Source organism: Stegostoma tigrinum, chromosome 25 (genome assembly GCF_030684315.1).
Source record: "Stegostoma tigrinum isolate sSteTig4 chromosome 25, sSteTig4.hap1, whole genome shotgun sequence".
In the NCBI taxonomy this organism is placed as follows: Eukaryota; Metazoa; Chordata; class Chondrichthyes; order Orectolobiformes; family Stegostomatidae; genus Stegostoma; species Stegostoma tigrinum.
The window spans coordinates 40,206,618-40,230,167 of NC_081378.1; the positions used below are offsets into that span (position 1 = coordinate 40,206,618).

A 23,550-nucleotide genomic window follows, 5' to 3' on the forward strand; every position below is an offset into this window, starting at 1 on the left:
GGATTTTCTGATAAGTGGAGAGTTGCCAAGAACAAGAGGGAAAATGTAGTGAGCTTGGCATCAGGGGATGAATTTTACATTTTTAATAATGATGCCTCTGCTTTAGCAACCAAATGTATTTGCTACATGTGAAAGAGAGTTGTTCGAGTGGTCAAGTCACATCATTGAGAGGAATGGTACCACATTTTTAGATGAGGGCAATATGGTTGACATTGTTCACTCGAATTTTTGTGAGATATTTAGCAAAACTTTTCACTTGAGGACAGTTGTGGAAATGGAGAGAATAATTCATTCGTGAAAAACAAAAAAGTTGTAAGAAAAAAATCCAACCATTTGATCTGTGTTGTTAAAAATAGAGGATGCAACGTAATGCTAAGATAATCCACAGATGTAAAATACAACCGAACCCAATTGGCCTGAATAGCCTTTGCACAATTGAACATTTTTCATTTTTCTTGTCTAAAAGTACAACATTCCATTCCATGTGTTGGCTCAGTCAAACATGACCTGATGACAGGAAATATTTCCATTGTCATGAAAAAACAATGCAGTATTTAATTTTCATTTTTTTTCAGAAAGCAATATACTTCATCTGCTGCACTGACAGCTAAGCACAAGAATCTGCTCAAAAAAAGGAAAACGTATCACACGGATACAAACAAAATACACTCTGTGACACCCAAAAACAAACCTCCTGCTTTCGGCAGAAGGTGTAATTAGATGGCTGACAGCACATCACTGAGGAAACTATCAGGCCCAGCAATACAGTGCACATCATTAGAATAAGACACGCTATTCCTGTTTTATGAAGAGGTAATTAACACATTCTGAGACTGTGTTATGTGACTGAGGATATTACTGGTGCACAATACAGGACAAAAGGAACCGCTTTTCTGAAAATACTCTATACAACTAAGCCTGTATGTTGATGCCAGAAATTCAATTCCTATTTTCAAATGTACATTTGCTATATTCATTCTTACAGAAACTTGTTGTGAAATTGTTTTGTGTGATATTTATTGGAAAAAAGCTTGATACAAAAGTGTGACAATTTAATGGAAGGTGTAGTCAAATCGATGGATTAATATCCCAGCCGAACTCTTGTACAAGTGAATTTCATACAGGCCAAGATAATGTTTTAACTCCACAGATTACAGTTAGCTGAGGACAGGGAAAGTATACAGTTCCATTAGAAAAAGGAAAGAATTTGCAGAACCTCAGGATATCTCAAAGCATTTTGCAGCCAATGAAGTACGTTATGTGTTGTAACTATGTTATTGTGCGATATCGGGCAGCCAATTTACACACCGCGAGATGTCGCAAACAGTATTGAAACAACAACCACATTCATTTGTTTTAAGTGATGGTGATTGAGGGACAAATATTGGACAGAAGAATGCACCTGCTCATCTTTGATATAGTGCCATTTGTTGCATCGGTGCCTCCAGGAAGATTTTTGTTTACCATCTCAGCTGGAAATGAGTACCTCTGACAGCAATTCTTGTGAGTTACTCATTTAGAATTCCCAGCCTCCACCCTGCTGTTATAATTGCCTCTACAAGTTTCTCAGTTCTGAAGAAGTCATTACTGGACTTAAAAGTGTTAACCGTTTCTCTCTTCAATGATGCTCACAGTTTCTCCAGCACTTTCTGTTTCTCGTTCAGATTTCCAGCATCTATAGAATTTTGCTTTCATTTAAGTGGAAGCTATTATTATGTTCTCAAGACTTGAGTGGTACTTGAACTCATGACCTCCTAACTTAGAACCCATGACCAATTTTACAATGACAGTGGATCTGGATCATTTCCAGAGTGCATGAAACGCTGTAAGTGTAAAAATCACAGTAGGAATGCATGCTTGATACAAATGGATTAGAGAAGCCAATGTTGGGACAATATTTTCAGATGACTAGAGCAGTAGAGGATTCAGGGTATTGTTGTGAAAAGACAGAGGGAACAGGTATTAAGAAGTACGTCATTAGACAGTGTAAGCAAAGCCTGGAATAGGTTAAGATAACAAAGTGTGGAGCTGGATGAACACAGCAGGCCAAGCAGCATCTCAGGAGCACAAAAGCTGACATTTTGGTCCTAGACCCTTCATCAGAGAGGGGGATGGGGAGAGGGTTCTGGAATAAATAGGGAGAGAGGGGGAGGCGGACCGAAGATGGAGAGAAAAGAAGATAGGTGAAGATGAGAGTATAGGTGGGGAGGTAGGGAGGGGATAGGTCAGTCCAGGGAAGACTGACGGGTCAAGGAGGCGGGATGAGGTTAGTAGGTAGGACGTGGAGGTGCGGTTTGAGGTGGGAGGAAGGGATAGGTGAGAGGAAGAACTGGTTAGGGAGGCATGGACAGGCTGGGCTGGTGTTGGGATGCAGTGGGTGGAGAGGACGAGCTGGGCTGGTTTTGGCATGCAGTGGGGGAAGGGGAGATTTTGAAGCTTGTGAAGTCCACATTGATAACATTGGGCTGCAAGGTTCACAAACGAAATATGAGTTGCTGTTCCTGCAACCTTCGGGTGGCATCATTGTGGGACTGCCGGAGGCCCATGATGGACATGTCGTCTGAGGAATGGGAGGGGGAGTGGAAATGGTTCGCAACTGGGAGGTGCAGTTGGCCATGATGGACGTGGGGACCGTTTTGCAGAAAACGCGACCCCAGCTTGGAATAGGTTGTCAGGATGTTGGATTTAGTTGAGATTCAACTAAATGCTGAAATTGAATGCAGTAACATTGATGTTCTTCAAGCATATTATCAAAGTTGATTGGAGTTGGCTCCTGTATGTGCTAAGTCTTGTGAAATCATCAAAGTATATTCATACCTTTGTTGTGCAGCAAGGTTCTTGAAGCTGCTTGCTATGGCTCTCACACTAACCCCACAATATTTTGAAACCAGACAAGACAGGCTGGTCTTGTCACTGGATCTTGGCACCATTGCCATCAGTTCTGGTGATACACCTGCCAGTGTTAGATCATGAATCAGCCAGATATTTTGGGCCACGAGGGAGATGGTTGAGCTTGAATTAAGAACCAGCCAGGAGACCCAAGGGAGAACTTTTTGAACTCAGGTGACCGGCAATGCATTCACATTGTCTACTGCGTCAAGCCTGGAGAATGTGAGACTGCCTTTCCCAGAGAGAATTCTCTCTGCAGTCAGATTGGGCTCTGGCTTTGGAATAAGATGGTAACTTGGAGTACTCTGTAGAGCCCTGGTTGCCCTGCTTTTGGAAGAGAAATAACTCCACAGAGGCTGGTATCCCATCACTAAGTCACCTTTTATTTACACAGTATGGGACTCTGACCATCAGTACCTGGAGTGAGGAAAATCCATGAATCTCTTAATTATATATGGCATCCAGGGCTCCCTGATTAGACCAGGTTAATAGCCCCAATTAGGGAACTCATTTCAGTGAGATCCATCTGGTCATCCTCATTCCAATCATAACAGGAATGATATTATCACATTGGAGAGGGTTCAGAAAAAGATTTACCAGGATGTTGCCAGGAATGGAACAATTGAGTTAGGCCAAATAGGCTGGGACTTTGATCACTGGATCACAGGAAATTGAGGCACGACCTTATGGAGGTTTATAAAATCATGAGGGGCATAGATAATGTGACTAGCAAAAAAATCTTTCCCTAATACAGGGAAGTTGAAAACTAGAGGGCATATTTTTAAGGTGAGAGGAGAAAAATTTAAAGACATGATGGGTAACTTAGTTTACACAGAGAGTGGTTCATATGTGGAATGAACTGCCAGAGGAAGCAATGAATGTTGTCCAATTAATGTGTAAAAGCCATTTGGATAAGCATATGAAAAGGAATGGTTTGGAGGGATATGAGTTAAATGCAGGTAAGTGGGACTAGTTTAGTTTGGGAACGTGGTCGGCATGGACTCGTTAGACTGAAGGGTCTGTTTCCATGCTATATGACTCTGACACTATCACTGCAAGATGGAAAGTGTTACAATAATACAAATGTTGTCATGTTGATATACCATCTAGAAATTTGATGCGTTTAAAGTAAGAGTTTTGAATTTTGTTGCTATCCACGGGGTTAGTGTGCTGGGAATGAAGCTTCGCTGTTACTGGCAATGTCTTAAACAGTAAAGATTTTAAAAGAAACATTCAAAATCCCCAAGCTCCTGAATCTTCAGACCCAGACAGAAAGCATGGATCGGGTTTCTGCACTTGAAAAGAATCACAATGTAGCTCTTTCTTTTCTAATCAACCTGTTCAGAGATGTTATAACACAACTCTGGAGTAGGGGAAACGTGAAACCGGGGCTCCTGGCTCAGAATTAGGGCCACTTCCCCAGCACCATCAGACCCCTTAAGGATCTTACAAATAATAAGATTTGAGCCACTGGTAAACAATTAAACTCAATTGTGAATACTCTTCTAGTTAAAACTCTAAACCTCTTATAAACACTGCTTTGCGCACGTGCAAATACATACACATACAGGCACATAAACAGGTATAAGCAGGATAAGAAAGCACTTGGGTGAAGGGAAAACGGGGCTAACTTCATCACAAAAACGGAAATTGCTGGAAAAACTCAGCAGATTCAGCAGCATCTGTGAAGAGAAAACAAAATCAATGCTTTGGGTCCAGTGACCCTTCTTCAGGACTGACAGCAGCTAGGAAGAGGTGGTATATTTGCTATAAGGAAGTGGGGGGGACTGGTTCGAGTGGTGGTAAGGAAGTAAGTGATAGGTGGAGATGGAGCCCAGACAGAGGGAAAGGCAGTTAGGCAGACGATGCAATGGATAACTGTAAGCCAGGAAGAATAAAAAGTTGATCATGGGGACCATTTGCTGATAAAAATAGGCCCTTTCCTTCCAGGATACCCTGGTATCCTCCTTCTCATGCAGTCGCAGAAGGCGTAACTTCTGCTTGTTTGCTTTCTCCTTCCTCACTATCCAAAGGTCAAACATACCACCCGGGATGAAGTAGCAATTTGCCTGTACCTCGCTGCCTCTAACTCTGTCCCTTGACCCGGACTCCTCCTTCTGGTCTTTTAGCTTCACTGGACCTGTTCATTGAGAACTGTCAATGTGGCATCTGTGCCCTTCATTTCTCTGGTTCCTTCACCCACTCAAACCGATCTCCCATTGAACAGAACACCATGCTCTCAGATCCAGCCTTGACTTTGTCATCAAGCCTGCTAACGCGGGGGCGATGCTGGCATTGTCTGGCAGACTGACTACCACATTGTGAAGGCTGAGGGCCAGGTCTCAAACACCACGTCCTAACATCCCCGGACCATGACCCTACTATCAATCACCTTGGCTATTGTGTCCACAATGGTCATTCATCTCCATTTCATCTGGGAATCTTCCCACTATGAAGAACCTCCAAGGTTATATTCCCCAACCACATACAGAGCAATTCTACCTTCTTCTGAAATCCACAAACAGGACTGCACTGCACCAGCAAGTAAATTGTCTCAGCCCCACAGACTTTACTTCTTCCTTTCTTGTCTCAATGTTTTCCTCTCCTCGTTGAGTCCCTTCCCACTTATATCTGCGATTCTTCTGATGCTTTACATCAGTTTCAGAATTTCCCATTCACAGCCCCCAGTTCTTCCTCTTCACACATCAATAGAAGCTCTTAGTATCAGTCTTTGTGTTGTCTGCAAGCTTTTTTTGCACCACATTTTCCCTTTTTTTAATCAATCCCTAGGTCCTTCTTTGAATTCTAAACTGCTCCCAATCCTCAAACATTTTATTTTTCTTGGCCAATCTGTTTGCTTCTTCCTTGGATCAGATACTATCTCTAATTTCCCTTGTTAGCCATGGATTGGCCCTCTCACCAACATTGCTTTTGTGTCTGACAGGAATAAACAGTTGTTGCAGTACCCTGATATGTTCTTGAGTGTTTGCCATTGCTGATCCACTGTCATCACTTTAACTAACTCTCCCCAATCTATTAAGGTCAACTGACTCCTCATATCTTCATAGTTTCCTGTATTAAGATTCACCATCCTAGTCTCTGAATCAATCAGTCCCACTGCTATTCCCCACCAGCCTCCAATAATTTCCCTACAGTCTTGAAAATTGCTTTATTTTCGAGCATAGTTCTGTTATCATATCTTGCTGCATATGGGCTGGTTGATTGACTATGTATCCACGGTCACAGTTTGTGATTTTAACTTAATCATAACAGTTGGTATGTGGAGGAATTCATTCTCTGAAAACGTGTGAATGATTATCATAAACAGCATAAAATGTTAAATTGAAGGTTTGTAGGCTTGCTGCTGTATTCCTACTTGTAATAACAGCATATACCCATGCACACAAATGTAAACCCAATAATTAGGATAGAGTGGACAAGGCCCATTTCAATGCTTTCCATAATTCACTTCATGTTAATAGTGTTACTTGAACTTCAAAAAATGTTCAACTTCCCAGCACTTACATTTCTCACCTGCATTGTCCCAACTGGGGTTCATATAGACCACATCCATGACAAGTATGGGTTACTTGAGAACCTTCTGCTCTGAGCTGATGAGCCGAAGTCTGAGATTCAAGCACTGCAACACAACAGTAAAGGGAAGAGTTACCTGAATGCTGTGTTTCAGGAGGCAATCAGTCCCCTGAAATTAACTACCTCAATTTCGGTTAGTGATCAAGGACAGGAGGGTGTGACTTTGTGAGGCAGGTAGAGGGATTCAGGAGGTAATGCTGAAGGAGCCTCAGCCCTTCAGTGTGTCTAACAGATGTGAGATTCTTGATCCCTGTGTAGACGAGAGTGGGGGCTGTAGGGAGGAGAGCAAACTAACCATAACACAAGGAGCCATTCAGGAAGGGGAGCAAAAAGAAACGGTACTTGTAATCCAACATTAACAGACACTGCTCTCTGTGGCTGCAATCGAGAGACATGAAGGCAGTGTTGCCTGTCTGATGCCCAGGTTCAGGATATCTAACGCGAGATGCAGAGGAACTTGGGGTGGGAGGTAAAGATCCAACTGATGTAGCCCATGTAGGTGCCAACAAAATAGGTAGAAAGAGGAAAAAGGAAAAGGGCTGAAGGAATATGAGCGACTAGGTGCCAAATTAAAAAGCAGAACTAAAGTGGTAATAATGCATGATTATTTGCCACAAGCAAATGATACAGGGTTAACAGCATTTTAAAATGTCTGGTATCACAGAGAGATGGCTGCGAGGGGATCTGGGCTGGGAAGTAAACATTCAAGAATTCCTGCCCTGTTGAAAGTACAGACAAATGGGCAGAGGAGGTGGGTTGCCTTGCCAGTAAGAAATGGAAATAAATCAAGAAGAAGTGTAGAGTCGGAATGCGTAGAATCTGTGTGGGTAGAGTTGTGGAATTGCAAAGGAAAGAAGACCCTGACTGGAGTTATGTAGCAGTGTTCAGGAAGTGGGAAAGAAAGTAAATCAGGAGATCCAGAACATGAATAAGAAAGGCACTAATGCAATAATCATGGGGGACTTCAACACACAGGTGGATTGGGATCAGGTTTGTAGCAGATCTCATTAAAAGGCATTTGTACAATGTCTACGAGATGGTTTTTGAGCAGCTTGTGGTAGACCCCATTTGGGAACAGAAAATTCTGGATTTGGTGATGTGTAATGAGGCATTTATTCAGGGAGTTTTAGGCGAAGGAACCCTTTGGGGGAAGTGACTATAATATGATAGAATTTTCACCACAGTTTAACTGGGAGAAACTGGGTTTAGACATAACATTATTACAATTGAGTGAAGGTATCCACAAAGATATGAGACAGGATCTGGCCAGAGTAGATTTGAAGGGTAACCTAGTGAGGAAGACAGTGAGGCAGCAATGGTAGGAGTTTCTGGGGATAATTCAGGAGGCAGAGCAGAAATTCATCCCAAGGACAAAGAAGCATACCAGGGGGATGGTGAGGCAGACATAGCTGAAAACAGATGTCAGGGACAGCAGAAAAGCAAAAGAAAAAGCAGACAACATGATGAAGGTTAGTGGGAAGTCAGAGAATTGGGAAGCCTTTACAAAGGGTGGCACGGTGGCTCAGTGGTTAGCACTGCAACCTCACAACACCAGGGACCGAGGTTTGATTCTAGCCTTGGGTAACTGTCTGTTCAGCTTTTGCACACTTTCCCTGTGTCTGCGTGGGTTTCCTCTGGGTGTTCCGGTTTCCTCCCATTGTCCAAAGATGTGCAGACTAGGTGGATTGGCCATGCTCAATTGCCTGTAGTGTTCAGGGGTGTGTAGGTTATCGTGGGGATGGGTCTGGGTGGGATGCTCCAAGGAGCGGTGTGACTTGTTGAGCCAAAGGGCCTGTTTCCACACTGTAGGGAATCTATTCTATTCTAAAACAGCAAACGATAGCGCAAGAGCAATAAGAGGTGACAACATGAAATATGAAGGTAAAATAGCTGATAATATAAGATTGCAAGAGTTTATAAGATAAGTAAAAAGTAAGAGAGAGGCAAGAGTGAGCCTTTGACCACTGGAAAATGAGGCTAGAGAAGTAGTTTTATAACAAAGGAATGGTGGAGAAATTGGATAGGTGTTTTACACTAGACTCCAGAGTGAAAGATACCAGAACTTCTCTCACCCCTACTATCTGGTTGCTTCAGAAGTCACACGACACCAGCTCATAGTCCAACAGGTTTATTTGAAATCACAAACTTTCAAAGCTCTGGGTCCCAGAGGACAGGAAAATGGCTAATATAGTACCTGTTTAAGAAGGGAGGGAGGCAAAAAATGAAAAATTCTCCAGGCTGGTTAGACTGACCTCAATCATTGGTAAGATTTTAGAGTCCATTATTAATGATGAGATTACAGACTACTTGGAAGTTTGTGGTATAAGAGGGCTGAGCAGCTCGGCGTAATCCAGGGGAAGTCACGCCTAATAAATCTGACAGAATTCTTTTGAAGATGTAATGAGCAAGTTAGACAAAGGAGAGCCAGCGGACATGATCTATTTGGATTCCCAGATGGCCTTTAACAAGATTCCACACAGGAGGCTGAGAAATAATATAAGAACCCACGCTGTTAAGGCAAGGTACTGGCATGGGTATAGGATTAACTGACTGGCAGAAAATAAAGAGTATGGATAAAGGAGTTCTATTCAGGTTAACAGCTGGTGACTAGTGGAGTTTGATTAGGCTCAGGGTTGGGACCACAACTACTCACGCTACTTATTAACGATCTAGTTGAAGGAACTGAGGGCATTGTTGCTAAATTTGCAGATGACACAAAGGTGGATGGACAGGTAGTGTTGATGAGATGGGGAAGCTGCAGAAGGACTTCAACAGGCTAGGAGAGTGGGCAAAAAAATGGCAGATGGAGTACAATGTGAGAAAGTGTGGGATTATGCACATTAGTGGGAAACGTAGATGGGTAGATTATTTTTTAAATGGGGAAAGATTTTGGAAATATGAAGCACAAATTGACTTGGTAGTTAGGAAGGCAAATGCAATGTTAGCATTCATTTCAAGAGGGCTAGAATACAAAAGCAGAGATAGTGAATTTGCATAAGGCTGTGGCCAGGCTTCATTTGGAATGTTGTGAGCAGTGTTGGGCCCCGTATCTAAGGAAGGAAGTGTTGGCCTTCAAGAGGGTTTAGAGGAGGTTTATAGGAATAATCCCAGGGATGAAGGGCCCCAGGAGCATGTGAGGACTCCAGGTCTGGGCTCAATGGAGTTTAGGAAGATGACGGGGGATCTGATTGAAATTTACAGAATACTAAGGGACCTGAACAGGGTGGACGTGGACAAGATGTTTCCACGGATAGGAGAGACTAGGAACCGAAGGGATGGACTCAGAGTAAAGGGACAACCTTTAAAATGAAATCAAGAAGTATTTCTTCAGCCAGAGAGAGGCAAGTCTGTGGAGGCCAAGTTATTGAATGTCTTGAAGACAGAGATAGATAAGCCCTTGATTAGAAAGGGGATCATGGGTTATGGGGTGGGGGAGGTAGGAGTACAGTGTTGGGAAACACATCAGCCATGGTTGAATGACAGAGCCACCTCACTGGGCTGACTGGCCTAATTCTGCTCCTATATCTTATGGTCTAAATAGTAACAGTTATTCCATCACAAACACAAAGTTGACACATTTTAAATGTTTTCTTAATGACAATGATTGGATCAAGGGAATGATTATGCTCATCAAAAGCTAATGCTATTTTTGGTTTTAAACTGCATCATTAGCTGAGCTGGTGATGTTCACCACTTTGACTCAGAATGCCATGGGGTCAGATGAGACTTTAGGAATTGAGCATATAACTTAAACTATCCTTCAGTGACATACTGAGGGATAAGTGAATTATCAATGGTGTCATTTTGTAATGCAACATAAACCAATGACATCCATCTTTATGCTCCACATAGAACATCGTTCTTTCCTCGTATTATGGTCAGGTCTGGCACCATAACTGACAAAACCATATTCATGTTCATTCATCAAACGTGCAAAAGATCCTAATGTTACGCTTGCAATTGCTCAGTGCTGACTCCATATGAGGGTTTCGTGCTGTGAATACCTCTGGAAAATCACACACAGGAACTGGCCATAGCCTTATCTGCTAATTGCAAAATTCCTTACATGTAATTTGGTTGTGTTGTTTTAAGAATATGACTGACTGCATTTTGAAACTAATGAATTTGTCATGACAAGGCTGGGATGTCCTTTGGGTGTTTTTCCTGTCTAGTTTAAGTATTGCTTTCAGTTCAAAGCCCCATTAGATAATTTATCAACACAAATCAGAAAAGATTTCCCATGGTGATGTGGGAATGGAGAGTTTGAGATATTAAACTGCAAAGACTGGGACTTTACTTCAGTGGAGCACAGGGGTTTGGGGTGTGACCTTCACTGAGGTTTATAAAATCATGAGGGAGAGATATAAATAAAGTGAATGACAAGAGTCTTTTCCCCAGGGTGGGGGATTTCAAAACTAAGGATCGTATATTTAGGGTGAGAGGAGAAAGATTTAAAAAAGGGTATGAGGCAACTTCTTTTACACAGATTCGTTCTTTTGTGGAATGAGATGCAATAGAATGTGGTGGATGTAGGTACAGTTACAACTTTTAAAATACATTTGAATAAGTTTCTGAATAGGAAAGGTTTGAAGGGTAATGGGTCAAGCACAGGCAGGTGGGACTAGTTTAGTTTGGGAACATGGTGTGGACCAGTTGGACCAAAGGGTCTGTTTACATGCTGTATGACTTAATGACTGTTTTCACTGTACTTCCAATTTATTATTATTTAACCCAATAACTTTTGTTGAAGAAATTAACCTTTTTCTATTATATTAATAATATAAATAATAATATGTAATTTAATAATTTCAAATTAATGCAAGTGAAATAGTCAAGTCATGTACTTCACTATTAGTCTACATTTGGTAAAAAAAATTAAAAGATTGAGCCTCATAGGAATTCAAATGTCCTTTATGTCTCCACGCTGACATTTTGTTGCCTGAACTTTACTTGTAAATAGCCATCAATGGCTCTGATATGTATAATTTAACATCACTTGTATTTCTATAATAAAACTTGCCAGACAGACAGACAAATGAGTATCACCAAACCAAATGATACAGAATAACGTGGAGTGGCGGGGGGGGGGGGGTGGTTTGGCCATTTTTTTCCCTTACACACTCATCTGTTAATTAGAAACACTCATATGAAGGAGACCAAACATGACTTTTACAATAGCCAGTGAGAGAAAATGAATGATATCAGTTCTTTTTCCCAATTTGATGAAAATTAGCACACCTGGTACAGAAACCTAATGGAGATTTGGGGGCATAGATCTCCAAGGCCTGAATTCTTAGTCTGTGATCATGTTGTGGGATGTTCTACACTGGAGGCACTAACTCAGTGTTTATTTTGCAAGCTATATTCGGAGTGTAAATGTGAACAATCAAACAAGTTATTACTTGTACACGAGAAGAAAAAGATTCTACTATTTCATACTTTGTAACTTTTTTGAGTTTCAGGTAGCCCTAATGGTTAGGAAGGGAGAAGAACTGTGAATTTCAGATGTACAGAACACCATCTCAACCTGGAATAAGAAGGGAAGTTCTTACTGGAGATCATGTTACCACAAAAAAAGCCACTGTCATCAGGTAATGAAAGTGGATAAAATGACTTGCCACTTCACAACTGGGTTTGCGTTACTGGGAAGTAGAGAAAGATGGATTTCACTCCCATCAAATTAACAAGTTACCACGGCCACACTTTCAGCAGAATGACATCTCACATACTTTCAAATATTATCACTGTTCCAGAAGAGAGGTTTGACTATATTATCAGGCAAACAAGCCACGAACTTTAAGGGTACTACAGTTGTGAAAGTCTTTGCCAGGGAAATCTTCCATTTTGCTTTCACTCTGCATATGTAATATCCACACGTTTGAGGGTGTTTGAGTGTTGAAATACTCCACAGAGAAGATATTATGGATATTATATTGCTGGACAAGAGTGCACCTTCAGCCATGTCTGAAACGTAACCCTTTATTACAGCAACGATTCCAAATATGTGTTTTGTCCAGCTCAGGGGAGTTGTTTGGCTGTGCCAGTCAGATTCATAAGGGTAACTTGTGTGCCTGTCTTATATACGCCAAAAATAGTGGGATTTTCTTAATGATTAAAAAAATTGACAAATATACTTATATTTTGAAAAGCCTTTGGAAAAATACTCCTCATGTAAGGCTCATATGGAACCTGACAGAACAGTTGACAAATTTGTTAAATGGTTTGCAATCTGCTTTTGCAAAAAAAAAATTGATGATAAATGATAATTGAATGTACATGCAGCAAACTCCATTTTCCTGGAAAAACTCTAAAGAATAAAGTAAGCTGAGAACAACATTTTCCTGTTTAGTGCTCTGTAAGATAAGACATCAATAGTTAGTTTCATCCATAGGCTTCTACACTAACAGTCATGACTTGCGGGTGGAACGGGCTTGATGGGCTGAGAGGACTTTCTCACTCCAGATCTTTTTTTCTGTTCTTATCTAAACATAAAGCAATCCATACTGTGTATGATATAACAAGGTGTACAGCTGGATGAACACAGCAGGCCAGGCAGCATCAGAGCAGCAGGAAAGCTAATGTTTCAGGTCGGGGCACTTCTTCGGAAATGATTTCTGAAGCAGGGCCCAGACCCGAAATGTCAGCTTTCCTGCTCCTCTGATGCTGCCTGGCCTGCTGTATTCATCCAGCTCTGTACCTGGTTAGCTCAGGCTCCAGCATTGGCAGTTCCTATTATCTCTATACTGCGTATGGGCTTTTTCAGATGTGATCACGTCACAAAAAAGGTAAAGGTTCCACTGCCATATAAAAAAACTACATGGTTCAGTGTTAAGAAATAACATTATTCTTCATTTACTGCAGCCAAGTGAAAATGTTGCCTAAAAAGTCGGAAATTTACCACGTGGATCCAAACAAAGCATGTTCTGTGAGATCCAAGGCAAAGCTGCTTTTTGGCAGAAGGTGTAATTAGATGGCTGACAGCACATCACTGAGGAAACTATCAGGCCCAGCAACACGGTGCACACCATCAGAACAAGACACGCTATTCCTGTTTTATGAAGAGGTAATTAACACATTCTGAGACAATGTTATGTGACTGCAGGTATTACTGGTGCACAATACAGGACAAAGGGAACTACTTTACTGAAAACACTCTTTGCAACTCAATCTGTCAGTTGCTACCAAGAAGTCAGCACAACAGGACTCTTTGGGAATATGCCCATTTTTCAGAGAGAACTTTTCAAATTTGTTCTTTTTGGACACTTTTATGGAAATACTGAAATCAAGTTTCTGTACTAATAGAGAACACAATATCGTGGACTGAAGGGCCTGTACTGTGATGTATTGTTCTATGTTCTATTATTAACGCCTGGCTTTTTACATCCACTTATGGAAGCTGACAGAGTCCTACTTTAGGGGCAGAAGCTCTGGGTAAAGTCCGATTTGACGGCCACAAAATGTGTGTTGTAACTGAGCCAAAAAAGGTTGATCTGTAAATCCTCGTTGGATTTAGTAAATGTAGGAGGGTTTCCTGGTCAGCCAGGACTCTGTGATGGCCAGAGCACACCAGCCCCTTCATGATAAAAGACTGCATGAGCAAGTTCTTGCCATGAGCAAATTTCATCCTCCTTGTGAGAACTACCATGTAAACATTCAAACCCATCTGCTCAAAAGTCTAGAGATGGCAAGAACTGTAGATGCTGGAATCAGAGGTAACACAGTGTGGAGCTGGTGGAACACAGCAGGCCAGGAAGCATCAAAGGAGCAGGAAAGTTAACGTTTTGGTTCGGGAACTTGCCTGCTCTTCTGATTCTGCCTGGCCTGCTGTGTTCTTCCAGCTCGACACTGTGTTTTCTAGATTAGAAATCCAACCTGGGGAAAGCAGTGGGTTTACACAAAGTCACTGTGACCATTTTCACCTCTCATCGGAAAGGCACTGCCAAAGGGCCCAATTTTAAAACAAGTTGCAGTTGGGTGCATTTGACTGCACCTCCCCTGCCTCCATCCCTAAGGCTTCTCCAATTCCACATAAACCCTATGTTGTAATCATGCCCAGTTCTCCTCCCGTGCTGAATGATCCTCTTGACAGGAATAGCTACTGGTGCCTGGAGCTTAGCACCTGCATCAGTTTAGACCAGCAAGATTCTTCATAGCTGAACGCCAAACCTTTTATGCCATTATCATCTCCTATGTACCTTATACCTAGAATCTATTAAGCTTAAATGTTAAAAAAGTAAGTTGTTTGTTTCAGACAAACTCCACAGAATTGGTGGTGGGCGTACCACATTTCTTAATTGTTATTTAATATCCTTTGGTATTGCCTACTGTCAGCTCATATGCCATTGAACATTTTACTAACAATTTAAACATGGGAAAGGATTACTTTACGCAGCTGTCGTATGAGGTTCTGCCTGTCTGCATACAGGCTTTCCCTCCCTGATAGTGAAGTTAATGAATGCAAATTAATTCAGTCCTCAGCATGTGACGTAGGGGAGTATCAGGCAAACCTTGCAGTCAACAGAAATAAATCCCACAAGAGATCAAATTACAAACAATCAGCAAACTTTTGGTATTTAGCCCATATTCACTCAGCTTTCATTTCAGAAAGAGAATTAACGGAAAGGCACAGGTGACAATTGTCTTCCTGTTTGTAAATATTTTAGTAGTTGTGTATTGCATTTCTAGTTGAGTCTCCGGAACATAAAAATGGCTTGTATGTCACAGGTCTGACATCTATTTGCACCTTTGTTACAATTGTCTTGCTTAACGAACACAGGCAGCTTGCTTCAATTTGATATATTTTCTTTGCAACTATTGTTTTGCAGTGCAGTGTTTTGTCTAGCTCCTGTAATTTTGAATTTTAATATCAGGGAACTTGCAGTTACATACATATACACCTTTTTACACCCCTCCCTCCCATAATACTTGCTTGTCAGGCTGGCTTCCTAGCTACGGCATCTCCCACTAGTGATTCCCCAGTCTACCCTTGAGTCACTACAATAATAAAAACAATGGATTTCCTTTGAGGAAACACAATGGCTGGCAATTTGCAAAATCCGAATTAACCGTCCATCATACTTAATCCCCATGCTCCAGTAATTTTGTTTTTCCGAATTGGTTATTCATTAATTCAGCTTACCCGCACAACAAAATTCCCTAAAGATATCACCAGCGCTTACAGTTAAAGCAAATATGTTCAAAACAAATCTACGCATAGAACGGTAAGGTTTAAAAATAAAGGTACAAGGACTGGTTATAGAATTCCCTCTTTAAAGCAAAAATCACTCAGACTTGTGACCTACGAAACATAACCGAGACCCATTTAACATTGTGTTCCACAAGAACATTTAGGAAGCAAATGGTTGTGAGTCAGATATGTCACTTACTCATCAGCGTGGAGATTTGTCAAAGTGCATGAAGGATTCTAGACAGCTGTTTGGAAGGAAAAGGACAAAAATCCCTTAGAGGTTGCAAAGGCTTTGTAAGTCTTATAAGTGCAATAGATTGCTGTGTGACTAAATAGCAATTTGAAACTGTTTTTGGTATAGAGAGGATGAAACTTCTTCAACTTTATAACATAACTTTCTCTGTCGTGCATTCCCTTCTGTGCATTTGTCGTTGTCCAATGCACATTTTCTTTTATTGGTCCGTAAAGTGTGGGCAATGATGGCTGGGCCAGCGTTTATTGCTTATCCTTAATTAGCCTTGAGAAGTTGGTGGAAAGCTGCCTTCTGAACTATTGCAGTCATTGGGGTATATGGATGTGCACAGAACTGTTAGGAAAGGTTTTTGAGATTTTGAGACAAAAACGGTGAAGGAGTGATAATACAGTTCTAAGTTAAGGTGCCAAATATGTCCTTCTAGATGGTAGAGACTGGGGGATTGAAGCTGCTGTCAAAGGTGCCTCAGTTAGTTACTGCAGAGCATTTTGTAGTTGGTATACACAGTGCTACCACTGCACTTTGGTGGTGAAAGGAGTGAATGGATTATGTTGGTGGATGCAATGCAAATCAGATGGGCGGTTTTTGTCCTGGATGGTTTTGAGCTTATAGAATATTATTCGAACTGCATCCATCCAGGAAAGTGGAGAGTATTCTGTCACACACTCCTGTCTTGTGCCATGTATATGTTTGACAGGTATTAGGGAGACAGGGGAGTTATTTGACGCAGAATTCCGAGATCTGACCTTCTTTTATAGTGTTTATAGGGTCATTCAATTCAGTTTCTAGATATTGGTAACCCCCAGGTTGTTGTTAGTGGGAGACTTAGCAATGGTAATACCATTGATCGTCAAAAAGTAATGCTTAGGTTCTCTCTTATTGCAGTCAGACATTGCCTGGTGCTTGTGTGGCATGAATGTTACCTGTCACTTATCAGCCAAAGCCTAGAACTAGTCTACACCTTATTTATATGGACACAGACTGCTTCGGTATCTGAGGAATGGCAAATAGTCCTGAAGATTGTACAATCATGAGCAAACATCCTGACTTCTGACTTTATGATGGAGGGCACATCATTGATGAAGCAGATGAAAATGATTGGGCCTCAGACACTACCATGAGGAGTTCCTGCAGAGATATCCTGCAAATGAGATGATTTGACCTCCAACAACCACAATCATCTTCCTTTGTGCCCAGTAAGCCCCCCGCCAGTGAAGATTTTTATCCCCATTTCTCATGGACTCAGGTTTTGTTTTACCAGTAGCAAGTTTTGTTATGGAGCACAATTCAGCTGTACTATTGCCGAAATGTTGTCAGCGCCATAGCCTTTGCAGTATCCAATGCTTTCACTGATTTCACATGAAGTGAAACAAATTGGTTGAATACAGCCAACTGTGAAGCTGGGAACCTTGAGATGAGGTTGAGGTAGATCATCCACTTAATGTGTCTGGCTGAAGATGTATCCAAATATTTCATCCTTGTCTTTTGCTCAGCTCCCCCATTATTGAGGATGTTTGTGGAGTCTCCTCTTCCTCTTAGTTATTTATTTGTTCCCCACCATTGATTGAATTTGACAGGATAGTAGAGCTTAGATTCAATTTTTTTGGGGGATTACCAATAAACTGCCTCCTAAATATTGTTTCTGCTGTTTGGGTTGCAAGTAGCCATGTTGTAGCTTCATCAGATTGACACCTCATTGTTAGGTGTACCTGGTGCTGCTCTTTGGCTGCCTATTTGTATTCTTCATTAAACCTTGATCTCCCAGCTAGATGGCAATGGTTTATTAGACCACCTGCTGTACCATGAGGTTACAGGTTGTGATTGAATAAAACATTGATGCTGTTGATGACCCACAGTACCTTGTAGATGTCCAATTTTAGGTTCTCAGCTCTGTTCAAAGTCTGTTCCTTTTAGTAATTGTACAATTTAATCCAATGAGGTAATGGGACTTTGTCTCCAGAAGGACTATGTGGCTGTCATTTCCCTGTCATGGAATGACACATCTTTAACAGTTGGATTGATCAGGACAATATCAAGTTCTGTTTTTTTTTTAGTTGGCTCTCTCCCCATGTGCAGCAAACACAATCACACAGATATGTCCTTAATGATTCCTCCAGCTCGGCATGCAGTGAACTACTCTTGGCATGAACAGTGAAATCCCCCACCCAGGGTAATTCTATGCCCTCAACACCCTCAGTGCTTCCTCCAAGTGGTGCTCAACATTGAAGAGGACTGATCCACCAGTGATTGGGGAAGTTGGTGGCAGCAGTAGTAATCAACAGGAGATTTTCTTGTTCGTGTTTGACCTGGGACCCATGTGACTTCATAGACCCGAGCATCAATGTTGATAACTCTCTCAGAGCAATGCCCCCTCAGCTGTAAACAAGTATGCCACTATCATTGGTGGGTCTGTCCTGTTAGTGGATGTTGTTAAAGTTGAAGGGGTACAGAAAAAAAAGTTACACGGATGTTGCCTGGACTGGAGGGTTTGAGCTATAGGGAGATTCTGGATAGACTGGGACCTTTTTCCCTGGAGTGTCAGAGGCTAGGTTGTGACCTTGGAGTCATGAAATCAGAGAGATGTACAGCATGGAAACAGACCCATCAGTCCAAATCATCCGTATCGTCAGGTATCCTAAATTAATCTAGTGCCAGCTACCAGCACTTGGCCCATATCCCTGTAAACCCTTAAATGTTGTAATTCTCCTAGTCTCCTCCACTTTCTCTGGCAGCTCCATATACACACTATCTTTTGCATGGAGAAGGTTGCCCCTTGGGTCCCTTTTAAATCTTCCCACCTCCCCCGCTTCAGCTGAAACCTATGATTTCTAGTTTTAAACTCCCATGCCATAGGGAAAAGACCTTGGCTATTCACCCTATCCATGCCTGTCATGATTTTATAAACTTCTATAAAGTCACCCCTCAGCCTCCGATGCTCCAGGGAAAATAGCGCCAGCCTATTCAGCCTGTCCCTATTGCTCAAACCCTCCAACCTCACCAACGTCCTTGTAAACCTTTTCTGAACCCTTTCAAGTTTCACGATATCCTAACTAAATCAGAGACACCAGAACTGAATGCAGTATTTCAAAAGTGGCCTAACCAATGCCCTGTACAGCTGCAATATGACACCCCCCCCAAATTCTGTACTCAATGCACTGACTAATAAGCATTCCAAATGCCGTCCGCACTACCCTATCTACCTGTGACTCCACTTTGAAGAAACTATGAACCTGCGTTCTAAGGTCTCATTTATTCAATAAAACTGTCCAGGACCTTACCATTAAGAGTATAACCCTGCCCTGATTTGCCTTTCCAAAACGCAGCATCACACATTTATCTGGATTAAACTTCATCTGCCATTCCTTGGCCCATTGGCCCCATCTGATCGAACCTTCTTCACGATCCACGACAATGCAATTCTAACAGAATTGTCACTGTGGTGGGCTCCGGTAGCAGTGAGAGATGACAGAAGTGAATTAGCAGAGAGCATTGACCTATTGATTCGACTTTACAGACCCAAGGCAAGTGGAAGCACCACAGCACCGTCTATTGTGGAAATGAAGGCCAGTGGTAAGTATACCACACTGCCACCTACCCACGGAGCTGGATGTTGTTTATGGGAGGTAAATAGATCATGTCAAATTAATTATGACAGAAAGGGGTTATGAGTGTGATTAAAAAACATGACAGAAATAGATACAATAATTATGTGCTGCAGGAAGTAACTGCAACATTTGCAGGAAGTCGGTGTGTACAAGACCTTTAATATATTACAAACAGACCGTCTCCAGCAACGCACCTAGTCAATTGGATGATAGGCTGCTTTGTCATTAGTATGATAGAAGAATATTACAGGAAAGAAATACAACAGTTTCAGAGTTTGCACGCTGAACAGAACCTTACAAATGCATACTAGATAAAGTATGAAAGAGAAGAAATTGCAGAAATGCTTTAACCTGTGAAAGAAATATTGTGGCATTCCAGATATGAAAGTAACAGTGGATTGTCAGCAGAATTCTGTAATGCCCTTCTGGACGCTTCCCAGCCATATTGACAATGCTACTTCAGTTTTCACTGCATATTGGAATAATTATGAATATTTGAAAGTTTGCCTTGGCATATCTTTACAATGATACAGATAAATATTAGCTTAGCATCACAGCTATGCTGGCAGAATCTCTGTTTAGACTGACAAATACTATTGACCATCTGAGCTCAAAATATTAATTTCTCATTTACTTTGTAATTTAGCATATTTTTGTTTTAAAAAATCCAAGTCCATTTGTTTGGGACGTGAGTCAGATTTCCCTGTTTGAAAGTACAGTGCTATGAATTGTGCTGAATATCTGACATCTGATCAGTAAAGTTTCTCTTAAATTCAACTATCCATGAGTTGTAACTGGAGTCCAAATTAAAGCCAAGCTATAAATTTATTCACAAGCCCATCTTTAATCAATCTTGTCTTGCAGCCTTCCTGAAACATGGAAGGTTAGTATAATTTTTGGAGCTAGTTTCAGAAATTCTGATATTGAACTCACAAATAAATATGATGGGAATTGTAAATAATTATGACAGTTGTTGTTGAATATTTTGTTTGGAACTGTTATCGTGGCTACATTTCTTGGCCAAAGATATTGAGGTCGCCAGCGAGATTTGAGAAGATTTGTAGCTCAGGTTGAGGTTCTGGATGTGAGTTTGCTCGCTTAGCTGGAAGGTTAGTTTTCAGACATTTCGTCACCATTCTAGGTAACATCATCAGTGAGCCTCCGACAAAGCGCTGGTGTTATGTCCCGCTTTCAATTTATCTGGTTAGGTTTCCTTGGGTTGGTGATGTCATTTCCTGCGTTGGTGATGCCATTCTTGTTCTTTTTCTCAGAGGATGGTAGATTGGCTCCAAATCAATGAGTTTGTTGATGGAGTTCCGGTTGGAATGTCATGCTTCTAGGAATTCTCGTGCATGTCTCTGTTTGGCTTGTTTTAGGATGGATGTGTTGTCCCAATCAAAGTGGTGTCCTTCCTCATCTGTATGTAAGTATACTAGTGATAGTGGGTCATGTCGTTTTGTGGCTAGTTGATGTTCATGTATCCTGGTGGCTAGCTTTCTGCCTGTTTGTCCAATGTAGTGTTTGTCACAGTTCTTACAAGGTGTTTTGTAGATGACGTTCATTTTGCTTGTTGTCTTTATAGGGTCTTTTAAGTTCATTAGCTGCTGTTTTAGTGTGTAGGTGGGTTTGTGGGCTACCCTGATGCCAAGGGGTCCGAGTAGTCTGGCAGTCATTTTGGAAATGTCTTTGATGTAGGGGAGCGTGGTTATGGTTTCTGGGCCTCTTTTGTCTGTTTGTTTGGGTTTATTGCTGAGGAATCGGCGGACTGTGTTCATTGGGTACCCATTCTTTTTGAATACGCTGGATAGGTGATTTTCCTCTGCTCTGCATAGTTGCCCTGTGCTGCAGTGTGTGGTGGCTCGTTGGAATAATGTTCTAATGCAGCTTCGTTTGTGAGCGTTGGGACGGTTGCTCCTGTAGTTCAGTATTTGGTCCGTATGTGTTGTTTTCCTGTAGACGCTGGTTTGAAGTTCCCCATTGGCTGTTCGCTCTACTGTGACATCTAGGAATGGCAGTTTGTTGTTGTTTTCCTCCTCTTTTGTGAATGTTATGCCAGTGAAGGGTATTATTGATGGTCTCGAAGGTTTCCTCTAATTTGTTTTGTTTAGTGATGACAAAGGTGTCATCCACGTAGCGGACCCAAAGTTTGGGTTGGATGATTGGCAGAGCTGTTTGTTCGAGTCTCTGCATTACTGCCTCTGCTAAGAGCCCTGGTATCGGAGATCCCATGGGTGTACCGTTGGTTTGCCTGTAGGTTTTGTTATTGAAAGTGAAGTGGGTGGTAAGGCATAGGCCCACTAGCTTGATGATGTTGTCCTTGCTGATGAGGTTGGTGGTGTCTGGTGTATGTGTCTTCGGTTCTTCTAATAGTGTAGTCAGTGTGTCTTTGGCCAGGTTGATGTTGATGGGTGTGAATGGGGCTGTTACATCAAAGGAGGCCATTATTTCATTCTCTTCTATCTTGGTGTCTTTGGTGTTCAGGAATTCTTGGGTGGAGCGAATGGAGTGGCGGGAGTCTTCTACTAGGTGTTTTAGTCTTTGGTGTAGTTCCTTGGCTAATCTGTAGGTTGGTGTTCCAGGTGGCGACACTATGGGTCTGAGGGGGGCTCCTGGTTTGTGAATTTTTGGTAGTCCGTAGAAGCTAGTCCGGAGGATCCAACACACCACGCTTCTACGGAAAACCCACTTCACTTTCAATAACAAAACCTACAGGCAAACCAACGGTACACCCATGGGATCTCCGATACCAGGGCTCTTAGCAGAGGCAGTAATGCAGAGACTCGAACAAACAGCTCTGCCAATCATCCAACCCAAACTTTGGGTCCGCTACGTGGATGACACCTTTGTCATCAATAAACAAAACAAATTAGATGAAACCTTCAATACCATCAATAATACCCTTCACTGGCATAACATTCACAAAAGAGGAGGAAAACAACAACAAACTGCCATTCCTAGATGTCACAGTAGAGCGAACAGCCAATGGGGAACTTCAAACCAGCGTTTACAGGAAAACAACACATACGGACCAAATACTGAACTACAGGAGCAACCATCCCAACACCCACAAACGAAGCTGCATTAGAACATTATTCCAATGAGCCACCACACACTGCAGCACAGAGGAACTATGAAGAGCAGAAGAAAATCACCTATACAGCGTATTCAATAAGAATGGGTACCCAATGAACACAGTCCGCCAATTTCTCAGCAACAAACCCAAACAAACAGACAAAAGAGGCACAGAAACCATAACCACACTCCCCTACAAAGACATTTCCGAAATGACTGCCAGACTACTCGGACCTCTTGGCGTCAGGGTAGCCCACAAACCCACCAACACACTAAAACAGCAGCTAATGAACTTAAAAGACCCTATACAGACAACCAGCAAAACGAACGTCATCTACAAAATAATAAAATGTGAGGCTGGATGAACACAGCAGGCCAAGCAGCATCTCAGGAGCACAAAAGCTGACGTTTCGGGCCTAGACCCTTCATCAGAGAGGGGGATGGGGGGAGGGAACTGGAATAAATAGGGAGAGAGGGGGAGGCGGACCGAAGATGGAGAGTAAAGAAGATAGGTGGAGAGGGTGTAGGTGGGGAGGTAGGGAGGGGATAGGTCAGTCCAGGGAAGACGGACAGGTCAAGGAGGTGGGATGAGGTTAGTAGGTAGCTGGGGGTGCGGCTTGGGGTGGGAGGAAGGGATGGGTGAGAGGAAGAACCGGTTAGGGAGGCAGAGACAGGTTGGACTGGTTTTGGGATGCAGTGGGTGGGGGGGAAGAGCTGGGCTGGTTGTGTGGTGCAGTGGGGGGAGGGGATGAACTGGGCTGGTTTAGGGATGCAGTGGGGGAAGGGGAGATTTTGAAACTGGTGAAGTCCACATTGATACCATATGGCTGACCTTGCAAGAACTGTGACAAACACTACATTGGACAAACTGGCAGAAAGCTAGCCACCAGGATACATGAACATCAACTAGCCACAAAACGACATGACCCACTATCACTCGTATCCTTACA

At 42.1% G+C, this 23,550-nt stretch overlaps 1 protein-coding gene across 5 annotated transcripts in view; it reads left to right on the forward strand.

Annotated features, from left to right (window-relative positions):
- The window catches only part of LOC125463239 (potassium voltage-gated channel subfamily A member 5-like), a 250,377-nt gene that overhangs the window by 149,510 nt on the left and 77,317 nt on the right, over positions 1-23,550 (forward strand). For 3 of the 5 annotated variants that reach the window (XR_009447229.1, XM_048554244.2, XM_059654659.1), the window contains one exon: positions 11,946-12,074. The exons of 1 other annotated variant lie outside the window; for it this stretch is intronic. The gene's annotated coding sequence lies outside the window, so the exon portion shown is untranslated. Of the gene's footprint in view, positions 1-11,945; positions 12,075-13,344; positions 13,547-23,550 lie in introns of all 5 variants that reach the window. One more of the 5 variants, XM_048554243.2, reaches the window with a different exon arrangement.